The sequence below is a fragment of the Lepidothrix coronata genome, unplaced genomic scaffold, assembly GCF_001604755.1.
Source record: "Lepidothrix coronata isolate B3197 unplaced genomic scaffold, Lepidothrix_coronata-1.0 Scaffold172, whole genome shotgun sequence".
In the NCBI taxonomy this organism is placed as follows: Eukaryota; Metazoa; Chordata; class Aves; order Passeriformes; family Pipridae; genus Lepidothrix; species Lepidothrix coronata.
In genome coordinates this window covers 545,102-557,118 of record NW_016690352.1, presented here as the reverse complement: position 1 = coordinate 557,118, position 12,017 = coordinate 545,102, and positions in this window count along the sequence as shown.

Genomic DNA, 12,017 nt, shown 5'->3' with positions numbered 1-12,017 from the left:
CTAATTGGGGAGCTTGCTAGATCTTCACATACATCAGCCAAAAAATGTCCTGGTTGTTACAAAAATCTTTTTGAGGATCCCCTTGGCATAGTTACTATATATGGGGTTTGGGGTGTGCTTTCTCCAGAGATTCCTTTATCCATAACAATTCTCTTCTGATCTGTTTTGTGAGCTTTTACACACAGTGTCTGTCGGGCCATGGGTGGGAGATCCCTTTGGGTTCTCACAATAAGCACAGACCCATCACTGTGTCTTTTAAAACTTTTAATTGTAATGACCATTACTGCTTCAAAGACCTTGCTACCCCCTCACTTTCCTTAAGGCAATTTGTATATCCCAGGGAGTTGGCAAAAATCCTCAGATACTTTAGTGGCCAAATACTGTGTCTTGGGATGGTAGGATTAAAGAAAAGTTAACTCGCTCCTCAGATGCAGTACCTTGCAGGGAAGTGGTTCTTGAAGTTTTTGTTTTTTCTATTCCTGCTTGCATTTGGGTCAGCTTTGTTTAGTATCTTTATTGATGACCTGGACAAGGGGATCTAACACAGCCTCAGCAAGTTTGCAAACAATACCAAGCTGGGTGGGGATGTTGATATGCTGGAGGGTAGGAAGGTTCTGCTGAGGGATCTGGACAAGCTGTATGGGGCTCAACAAGGCAAAGAGCCTGGTCATGTGGTTAAGTCACAACAACCCCATACAGCGCTACAGACTGGGGGTAGAGTGGCTGGAAAGTTGTCCACCAGAAAAGGACCTGGAGGTGCTGGTTGACAGCGGCTGAAAATGAGCCAGCAGTGTGGCCAGATGGCCAAGAAGGCCAATGGCATCCTGGCCTGTATCAGGAACAGTGTAGCCAGCAGGACCAGGGATGTGATCATCCCCCTGTACTCAGCGCTGGTGAGGCCACACCTCAAGTGCTGTGTCCGGTTCTGGGCCCCTCACTAAAAAACAGACATTGGGGTGCTGGAGCCAATCCAGAAAAGGGCAAGAGAGCTGATCAAGAGTCTGGGGCACAAGTCCTATGGGAGCGGCTGAGAGACCGAGGATTGTTTATCCTGGAGAAATGGAGGCTCAAGCAGGGAGACTTTAAAGCTCTCTAAGTCTATGTGGAAGGAGGTTGTAGTGTGGTGGGGGTCAGTCTCTTTACCCAGGTAACAAATGACAGGACAAGAGGAAATGGCTTCAAGTTGGACCAGGGGAGTCTTAGGATCTTAGAAAAGTTTCTTGACTGAAAGGATGGTTGGGCATTGTAACAGGCTGCTCAGGGCAGTGGTGGAGTCACCATCCCTGAAAGTGCTCAAAAAGTGTGTGTGTGTGGCACTTGGGGACATGGTTTAGTGGTGAACATGGTGGTGCTGGGTTAGGGGTTTGACTAAATAATCTTAAAGGTGTTTTCCAAGCTTGAAAATTCTATGATTCTTTGGATTTCCTTCCTCTAGGTTTGGTACACTTTTTGGTAGAGAAATAATGGTTTTAAAGGAAACATATTACGTGCAAGTTTTTCATTCTTTTTTTTTTTTTTAAAGGAGGACTACTCTGATGTATTTTTCTCAAGGTTAAATTCAGTCATAGTATATGCCAATATTAGTATGCAGTTTCTTTTCATGACGTCAAATATTGCAAAACTTGAAGAGGGAGAAATGAAAAATTGGAATTAGGGCAAAGTGGTCTAGGAATTAAGATAGAAGGGAAATCAAAAAACTCACATTCACTTTCTTTATCTAACATTGAATTGGTGTTTAATCAGTTCATGTTGTCTAATTTGTAGGTTTGGAACAATCATAGCCACCTTAAGTATATCTTAGTGGGTAGCAAGACACTTCAGGGAAAGGTAAGCTTGCTATGCAGATATATGGTGTGCATATTTTTTCAATGCTTTAATTCTTTAAAATGTAGACTTTACCAATAATTTTTTCATGCAGGTATTTTCAGAGAAGTTGATCTTGAAGATGAAAGTTATTCTTGTCTGAGCCAAGAGCAGCTTCCAGAGGAATACAGTGAAATATTAAAGGAGTGCCTCTTTGTCACCTGAGCAGTTGAAACTCTCAAGTAGCATCTGCTGGGGATTTCTCTGCTTATTCTGACTATGCTGTCATGATAAAAGTTACAGCATTAACTAGTATTAATAGCCTGTCTCTACCCCTGGACTACACAAGTAATTGTTGCCTTATCATAGGAAATCACAAGACTTATGGCTGTTGAAGAGTCTTTTATTTCATGGATAGGTGAATAGTGATGAAGAGAATGGAGGAGTTTTATGATAGTACATAAGGATCTTCAAAAGCAGTTGCCTTACTGTGTGCTTAAAAAGCCATTAAGGAACCAGGAATAAACTCAAATAATTCCAAGCTGAAAGATAGTAGCCCCTTATATGCAGTCTGGTGTGAAATAAGACTTACAAGGAGTACCAGAAGCAGCAACCTTTGCTCTTTTCTGGCTCAGTCAAGGGTTAAGGTTTTTTTATTTAAAAGTAAAATCAATTTAAAGACTTCCTGTTGAACAGGCTGTTGGCAGTTTATTTATCTGCACTGGTGAACATGGACTCTGTGAGGTCCTAAACTAATTTATGGCTCTGTTAGTCAAAATCAACAATTAAACTTTAACTGCAAGCTCACTAACACATAACATAGCTTGTGGAGTCCTGGGTTAGTATTTAGGTTGGACTATTCAGCACAGCGGTCATCTTCGTATGCTCTGAGCCAGCTTCACTCTCAAATGGATTCAAGCTGTAAATCTCTGAGCACTTGTTTTAGGAGCATAACATTGACACAACTATGTCTGCCTCTGAAAGAACTGTCACAATGCCCTGCCTGTGCCTTGATGACCAAGCAGAGTTAATTGGTCCTTATTATTCAACAGTGCATGGTCACAAATTCCCATTTTCTGCACTTATACTATTATAACCCTTTATAAAAATCACTGCTGCTGAAAAAGTATAAATTCTGAGCACTTAGTCCTTCTAGAATTCACAATATGATTTCTGGTTTGGATTAAACTATCAAGGTAATAGTATTCTTCATGTCTTCCTTGAATGTAAATCTATTGCTTGTAAAAAAATAGCAACTTAGTCTCCCCACATCACAGTTCTTTGCATTTGAGGTTTGCTGGAATAGATGATGCCATTATGGAGCATTTTGATGGGGCATGTAGCGTGGTCATTTTGCATTTGAATTCTATGTGAGTAATCTATCTCTCTTAGCTCTGCACAATTCCATACTACCTCTTATTGTAAAGGAAAGCCTTAATAATCTAACAAATCTGAAACTACTTTTTCCTTCAACTAGGTCATGATAGAAGCTGAGCTCAGAAGAATAACCTTATTTTAGTTGAGAACTTTACAGGTAAGATTTAGATAGTTTAAATGCAGCCATACAGAGGTTTCTAATGGACTTGACCAGAGGGTTGTTCATTTCCCTCTAAAGTAAGGGCTCAGCTGTGCTAGATATTTGTCTGTCTCTGCTGTTTAAAGAGAGAGTTCAGATGACGATCTCAAGAAGCACATATATGATCAAATAATTTAACTTTGCTCCTGGGTCTGGTCCTTGATTTCCTGCATATTGAATCACAGACCACAAGGTATGACCAGTTCTAAAAAACCTGCCAGAGACACATATAGATTTAGGCTTTAAGTACCAGTTTTCAAAATCTTGTTGTAATGACTGTAGTTTCTCATTAACTTGAAAAATTAATGGCCAGAATCAATCAATTTTGTTTGATGTAAAATTGAGTGTTTATATCGATAATACTGATTCAAGTTTTGCATCTGGCAAGTATCTTTTCTTTAGTGACTATAAAATTAGATGAAAGCTTAACTGAAATATTTCTTTCTCCTACTTGATAAAAATTTAAAAAATACTTTCAGATTAGATTGTCATAAACATGGTAAAATAATAAGGAAATGGAAATTTGCTGTTTAATGGCTCTTAGACTTTGCCTCAAAGCATACACTTGTTGTTGGCAATATTTTTCTATTATTTCTCTATGAAAATTATTAGAAATAACTTTTTTAACTGTCATTACTTTTTGAACTTAAAAAACTATCTTAATTGTTTTTTTGATTAACAAAGGAGACTTTCATAACACAGGCGGGCTTCTGCCATTTTTTTTTTTGTAAGATCACTTTATTTTTATTCAGTACTTCAAGTTACATTTATAGTGCATTTAGCAGCTGAATAATGGAGATCAGTACAGATCCTTGCTGAAAAGTGTTAAGATTTTTCCACTAGAATATACCATTCCAGATGTATTTGGTATTGACAGCATAGGCAGCTTTATTAGTATCTACGACAGCATCTTATTAACTGCATCTCACTGTTTATTGTAAAGAGTAGGTAGTAAGGCCAAGGTGATTTCAAGTAAACAAATGAACAGGAATTCAAAAGTATCAGAAAGTTTTAGTGAAACTTAAAAAAAATATTCTATTTCTAACCCAGTAAAACATTAAATGTAGTAAAAACCAGTGGTTTTGTTCTCTTACGTGTTAAATATCTCAATTATTTTGGGTAAAGCCAGTCATGGGATTTTTTTTTTTTTTTAATTGAATGCACCTTGGTTTGGTTTCTGGGTGACTGTACCAGAAACAATGAAGATTCAGGATACATGTGCCACTCTACAACAGAAAAGCAGAATTACCCTCTTTATTGCTAGCTATATTTAAAAGTCAAATGATAGCAAGCAATGAATATTACTTCTTCAGTCAAGGCCATGTAACAAGTCAGGCCTTGAGGTTGTCCAGGACATTCAGTCAAGATTGGCCTACCTGCAGCGTAGCTCAGGCAGGTCTGGATGCCCAGACATGAACCTACATGGAACTTCTGGGCCACAGGCAAGGGTAGAGAATGGTCAGGGCCAGAGTTTAAGCCTTTTACCAGGAGTGTACAAGAGAACACATAAACCTACAAGTAGTAATCCTTAATAAAACCAACAGGAAGATTAGGAGAATCCATGCAGAGAAAGATTATGTATGCAATATATCAAACTGCAGCTTCCTAGACAGACTCAGGCGAGTGAAGCAGAATTCAGCCTGCTTCTTGAGACAGCCAGTCTGGAAGGGTTTCTCAGGAGTATCTCTTTGATTTGCCCACCTCCATCCAGTCTTGAACCACCAGAATCCACAAGCTCACACAGCTTCTCTTGCAGCCTTGACAGTTCACAGATCTTATCCTGTTCAATTTGCTTTTCCCTGCCTCACCTCAAACTCCAGCTTGTCTTTCTCACATCTCATTCTGAATGTCTGTCTGTCTGCCAGCTCAAGCTCATCACAGTGAAAAAAGCCTTCCACTTCTTTAATAAGGGAATGTCACTGCTCAAATAGCAGGGAATAGAAGGGAAATACCACTGCCTTGCCTGTCACTATACCTATATGTCCAGAATTATAGAAGAAACTTGCAGATTATTTTTCCATAATATTTCCAAAAAGTCTTTTCCTCTCCATCTATGCACCTAATATTAAAATCCAGATTTACCCTGACTCTTGCCAATGTAATGATAAATACTTCCAGTACTCTCAAATATAAACTTTCTAGAATGTAGCTGATAATTTTCCTAGCCCAAAATTTTGGCAAAATTACTCTCCTTTGTGATATGACCCTTTTCTTAAGGTGACTGACTCAACTGAATGACTCAAATTCTTTAAAAGCACCTACTTAGGCAATCCTTAGGTATTATTTTAGCAGCACTGGTCCTTCTTCCAAGCTCAGGCACGGCAACATTTCTTACTGAAGTTAAATAGACTCTGAGTCAATATATCTATGCCTTTACTACCATAACAAGAAGTCCAAGGGATAACCTCAGCCTTTGAGTCCAGGTGATACAGACTAACACACACCATACTGCTGAGCACTATCTTTCTCTGTAAGGAGTGTGTATTGAAGGTAGAACAGTAAATAATCAACTAAAGAATTACCTGGCAGTTTGGTAGCATGGATAAGCAGGGCCAGCTGGGCCTATTTTATTTGGCAGTAAAAGTTTGCATGGCAGGATGATATCACATCAGTTGTCATTAAGATTATCCCAATTGAACAATTTATATTGTAAGATATGTGGTGAATGAATTGGAAATTGGAAAAGAAGTGCAGCTCAGTGGATGTTAAACATTCTCACTGAGGAGAGGAGGGAGGAATATGCTAATAAAAAACATGCAAGAGTGTCTCATTTAACCAAACTGAACAACAGCTTATCAGCTGTATTTCCCCTTTCATTTTGATGGATACTTAGCAAGCCAGACAAATAAACAGCTACACCTCTAGGTTGTTTTTGAATACACTGATATACCACTGAAATTGTTTGCTGTGTTGCTAACAGTAACAGCAATGAGAATTACAGAAAACTTGGTTTACGTTGCTGCCACGATTTGCCTTAGAGACAGGTTCTGTTGTTCGGGTTTTGGGCTAATATTCACATGAGAACTCAGTTTTTCAGCTTGTCTTAATAAATATAAATTAATGTTTTCATAATAGGAGGGCCATTAGTATTGTGAACAATATTTTATCCAGAAAGGTAAATCTCCAAAAAGGAGCACTCAGTTCCTCTTACAGTAGTCGTGTAGAGAATTGTATTATCACAAAGTCCATTTACCAAAGCAGACATAAAAGCTAGTGGTCATTGCTGTGTCCTGCCAGCTGACACTGTCAGCAAGCTCTTTTGTACAGTGCTTGAGTAAATGCTTTTTTCCCCTTCAAATCCTCAGATCAGTATTGTTTCTGAGATTTTTTAAAACAAATTCAGTTGAAAATTATTAACTGATAAATGTTATAACTAGTGACTTTTTATGCAACTTTTGTGTGAGCAGTAAATATGACAGAGATGGGAATGAGTGAAGCTGCTACTTTGTTTCAATAATAACACTACAATGTTAAAATAAATTATCTACTGTGGCCCCTTCCTAACAAAACGACTGAGACTTCTCCACTCATTACTTGCTTGTTTCTGGGCAGGACCATTCCTTCCTTTTCTTGGTGTCACTGTAAAACTATAGGTATTGTGAGATTCCTGTTGAGTATGAATTAGGTGACACATCTGACTGCCAGTGTGCAGCTTGGCTTTGAAAAGGCACCTCTGAGAGAGCTGATGTCTGTGAGACAAACCCAGTATATGTGCACACACACACAGAGCAGGGGAAAAAGGGGCTGCCACTCTTGGCTAAACATACTGGGACCTGGGTGCCTTTCTAGGAACTGAGCAGGTTGATATCTGCACAGAGGTTTCTAGTACTTGTGTTTTGCTATGATGATACAGACAGCTGACATATAAGATTGCCCAGGAAAGAGGATACTTAGGTTTAGGTATTGCTTGTTCTACTCCTAGGGGAAATTATACCAGTCTAGACAGCACAAGCACTGTCAACTCCAAGAGACAGCACCCAGTTTTCTCTTGAAAATCACTATTTGAGTGAAATTCCAACGGTAACTCCTTAGTAGAAGGAAGTTCTAATGGAAGGGAATTCTAATGTAGGTGGTTTGTGTATGTCCCTAGGGCAATGGAAATGCCCCTTGTAGTCCTAAGAATATAAATAAAATACAAACTCTGAAGAACGCAAAATATTAATTTTCTGGGCCTTTGCAGATTACTTACAATAGGACTTTTTTCTTTGGTGTTGCAAAGAAACTGAGCTTCCTTTATTTTTTAATGTTAATTTAAGAGCAAGAAACTACATTATTGCTTTGAATTCAGGAGACTGCCACAAAGGAACCTCATGAGCTTGAAACCCTCACTGATTTTCATCAATGCAAATCATGTGAGCAAGTGGAACAACATGAGTGGATTTTCATCCTTGCTTCTATAGAGCACATGTGGTGTGATCTGGTACAGTTGTATATATTCATACTGTTGGATAATAGAAGTTATTAGCCACTTTTTATACTGGTAATATTCCCACAGTGCAATTTGTATCCATCACTATGAGAAAATATTATTGCAAAAGCAGTGAGGTCCAGAAAAAAACTGCACAATGGTAGCACTTAATTGAAAGAAGCAATTTGGGAGAAAGAAATTATGCCATAAAATACCTGACAAAAGTAGATAGTATTGTAAATGGCCAATAAAGCTTAGCACATTCTGAACAATTATAGCTTAAAATTGTTCATACATTTCCAGCATCCTGCTTACCTGATCGTTGTGCTGCTAGGTATTTCCATTTTAATTTTACTATTTCCATTTTAAAATTACTGTTATTGGAATTCAAACAGATAGTCGAGCCAAAACTGGTCAATGTATAAAAGATTGCCTACTAAATAAAACTATGTTCTAATAATACATATGACAAGCAAGCAGAGTCCTCTAACAAGATAGTTCAGTTCAAGATTGGTCACTAGATGTCTTGTCTTTGCAGGTCTTGTATGTGGGAATAGATGGATTTATTAAATGTGCAGATCCCCACTGGATGCTCTGATGTACATTTTGAACATGATGTCTCAGAAGAATTAACCTAACACTTTACTCTGATCTACAATTCAAATTTCTACCTACCTTTTGGGCAGTAGACATCAAGTTTTGGAATTATTCCATATTCTGTACAGATGGCAGTACATAAAGCAGAGAAAATGCTCATCTTGGAAGGTGGAAGGCAGAATGCTGCCTTTTAATATTGCAGTTCTTGTCTACACTTGAGTTTCCTATGCTCTTGTTCACTGACTTGTCTAAATATTTCATCCAGAAATTTGGCAGATGTGGTAAGGTTTTCTTTAAGTTTCATAGAGTCCTTTGATTTGTGTTTTTTGGTTGAGTTTTTCTGTTGATATTGTTTGAGGCTTCTTTTTTTGTTGTTGTTCTTGCTGCTATTGTTTGGGGGTTTTTTGGTTTCTGTTAGGAGATACTTCACTGGAATATATAGTATTTATAATATCTGTAAGTTATTTCTGTTCTAATCTAAGGTCTTCTTCAGTGAAACATGACACTCTTAGAAGCAATTGGCAGGCATTCTGTGTTTACAGCTGTAGGACAACTAGAAACAAAACTTTGATATAGTCATTGCTTTTATATGAGACAGGTATGTAAAATAATAATGACATAAACTTCTTCGTGCCTGTGACCTTATATGCTGGTTTTGGCTGCGGTAGAGTCAATTTGATTCACAGTGCTAGTATGGGGCTGTGTTTTGGATTTGTGCTGGAAATGTTGTTGATGATATAGGGATGTTTTTGTTATTGCTGAGCAGTGCCTACACAGAGCCAAGGCCTTTTCTGCTTTTTGTACTGCCGTGCTGGTAAGGGGAGAGGGGTGCATGGGAAACTGGGAGGAGACTCAGCCAAGATATATTACTCCAATGGGATATTCCATACCATATTACATCATGCTCAGTATGTAAAGTGGGAAGAAGAAGGAGGAAGTGGGAGGACATTTGGAGTGATGGGATTTGTCTTCCCAAGTCACTGTTATGTTTGATGGGGCCCTGCCCTCCTGGAGATGTTTGTGCCTGCCTGCCCATGGGAAGCAGTAAATTAATTCCTTGTTTTCCTTTGCTTGTGTGCACAGCTTTTGCTTTACCTATTGAACTCTCTTCATCTCAACCCACAAGTTTTCTCACTTTTACTTTTCTGATTCTCTACCCCATCCAGCTGATGGGAGAATGAGCGAGTGGCTGTGTGGGGCTTGGCTGGTGGCTGGGGTTAAACCACACCACCTTAACCACAGAATATCTAAGAGAGTATCATCTGTTTATTAATGAACTGTCTTCATTTCTCCTCCTTCTCTGGATATGCTACATTGCTGGAGACAGTGTTGGATGGTGAGAAGTATACAGGTTGTGACTGTATATCACTGAACCCTCAGTGATGTGTTGATTCCTCAGTCAAACTGATGTTGGCTGAGGGGATGATGACATTTGTATATCTTATTATGTCCTCTTAGTCATCCCAAATTTATTAATTACTAGTGGCCAGTGGGAGAATTTCTTGTCATTGTGAATCTCAGAAGGGAAGAAAAACTATCTCTTTTTCTTAGTGTGGTTGCATATACCCAAAAAAGCATCCAGAATAATATCACAAGAAAGGTCCTGTGCAAGTGTGTCACCCCTGGTTCCAATCTCTTTTTGTTTCTCTGATATGGAAGTGGATCTTGGAACTAATCTGATCAGTTTAAAATGTTATTTGAACTTTAATCATAATACAATAAAGAAATGGATCAGCTAGTATCAAACCTTCTTTGCTCCTGCCATACGCACCTATCATTTTTACAAACTGCTATTTGAGGTAAAGCTTTACATTTGAACTCTCTTAAAACTATTTGAACTTCCTTCTCACTCATGAATCAGTGTGTTCTGCTTTAAATTTTTTTTGGCGTCCAGAGCATGTGACATCTATTTCAGTACTTATCAGATAATCAGACACCGCTGTATTTTACTTAAACTTACTCTGCTGCTCCCATGACATACTACAAACCTCAGTTCTCCCATCAGTAAAGTATGCTCTTTGTGCTATGGAATCTATTTCTGTCAGCAAAGAAGACTCTCACATCTCTGGGGTGACATTAATGATCAGTGTTCTCGTTCACATGGACTCCTACCAGCTGACCTGTGTAGGTGAATTCCTGCCCGCTCGGGTGATGAGCATCCTGTGGCTCACAGCCTTTAGCAGTGAGATCAAATTTCCTGAATCTATCTGGCAGCTCTAGAGTTCAAACTCCAAACCGTAAAGACAAAAAGATGTAGCGTCACATAAGCCTAACCTACCTTTTGGAAGGCTAGGCTTTTGCATTGAATACATGCGAAGACTGATGGGTGTTGTTTAATTTTAAGGGAACATTAATATTAAACAACAATGGAATCCCATTGGGAACGTGTGGTTGCTGTTTGAATACCAAATCAAACTGTTATGAAAGGTGTTGAGCAGTAAAATACAAAGTAAAGCTGGCTAAAACCCAGTGAATATATTAGACTGAGAACATGATAAGGGTAACAAATTATTGCTTTGAGTAAATGTCTGAGACTAACGCAGTGAAGGAATATTCTTGAAATGAATACAAGCATTAAAATAGTTACATATAATCATAATATACCCCATTACAAAAGTGGCTCAGTGAATGATCTTACAGTACAAGGAAGTTGAATCTTGTCACTTATTTCATTGAAATATTTCATTCTCAAATTCAGTATAGCATCATAATAACAAATCATGAATGTTTCTTACATTATTTTACATTCAATGGTCTCTTCCTTTTTTACCTATTTATATTAATTCCTTTTTAATGCCTCTGCAATACAGAAATTAAGACTACACCTATCTCCTTTATTAGATGGACTACTTAATCCTGTTAGCCTTGCCAAATTATAAAGTACAAAGTGAAATGCATAACAGTGTGAAATGATTGGATATCATAGCTGAGCAAATAGCAAAAAATACTTCCTATGAATAATAATTAAATTAGAATAAAAACATAATCAACATCATTTTATGAAAGTTTACTGTGGTAATGTAATGCTCAGAATTTACTATCAAGAATACTCTAAAAAGTGTATTCTTAACTGAAATGCTTGAATTGTCTGTGGAAGTGAATTTTGATTACAGCTTGATTGTACAAGATGTGCTTTACAATTTGCACTGGCCTGCATAATATGAATTGCAAATACTACAGACTGCTACAATACAAATCTGCTCTTTTAGAGAAACTGAATTCACCTAAACAATTGTCTATTTCCAGCTCACTAGCTAGTTCACACAGTCTTCACCTGGACACCCCATATCAGCTGGCTAACACTACTGCAAAGATGTAAGATATTTCTGCTCCAGTATATTTTAGTCCATGCTTTTTTTAAAATGTGATGTCACTTTTACAGTGGTCCAAACCACGACATCTTTACTTTCACTAATGCAATCCACACAGGGAAATAATTTAGAAAGTTTTACACGTTCATAAGGCAATAATCATTCTCATTTATTTGTGTTTGAGAAATTGCATTTCCTGTTGTGCTCTGTGTGGAGTTATGGTAGAAGTGCTATGTAGTGCATAGTGGAAAGAAATATCCAAGCTCTGCTACTTCTTTATTCATTCTCCTATTTGCTAGGCAAGCTTGATGAAAGGAATGAT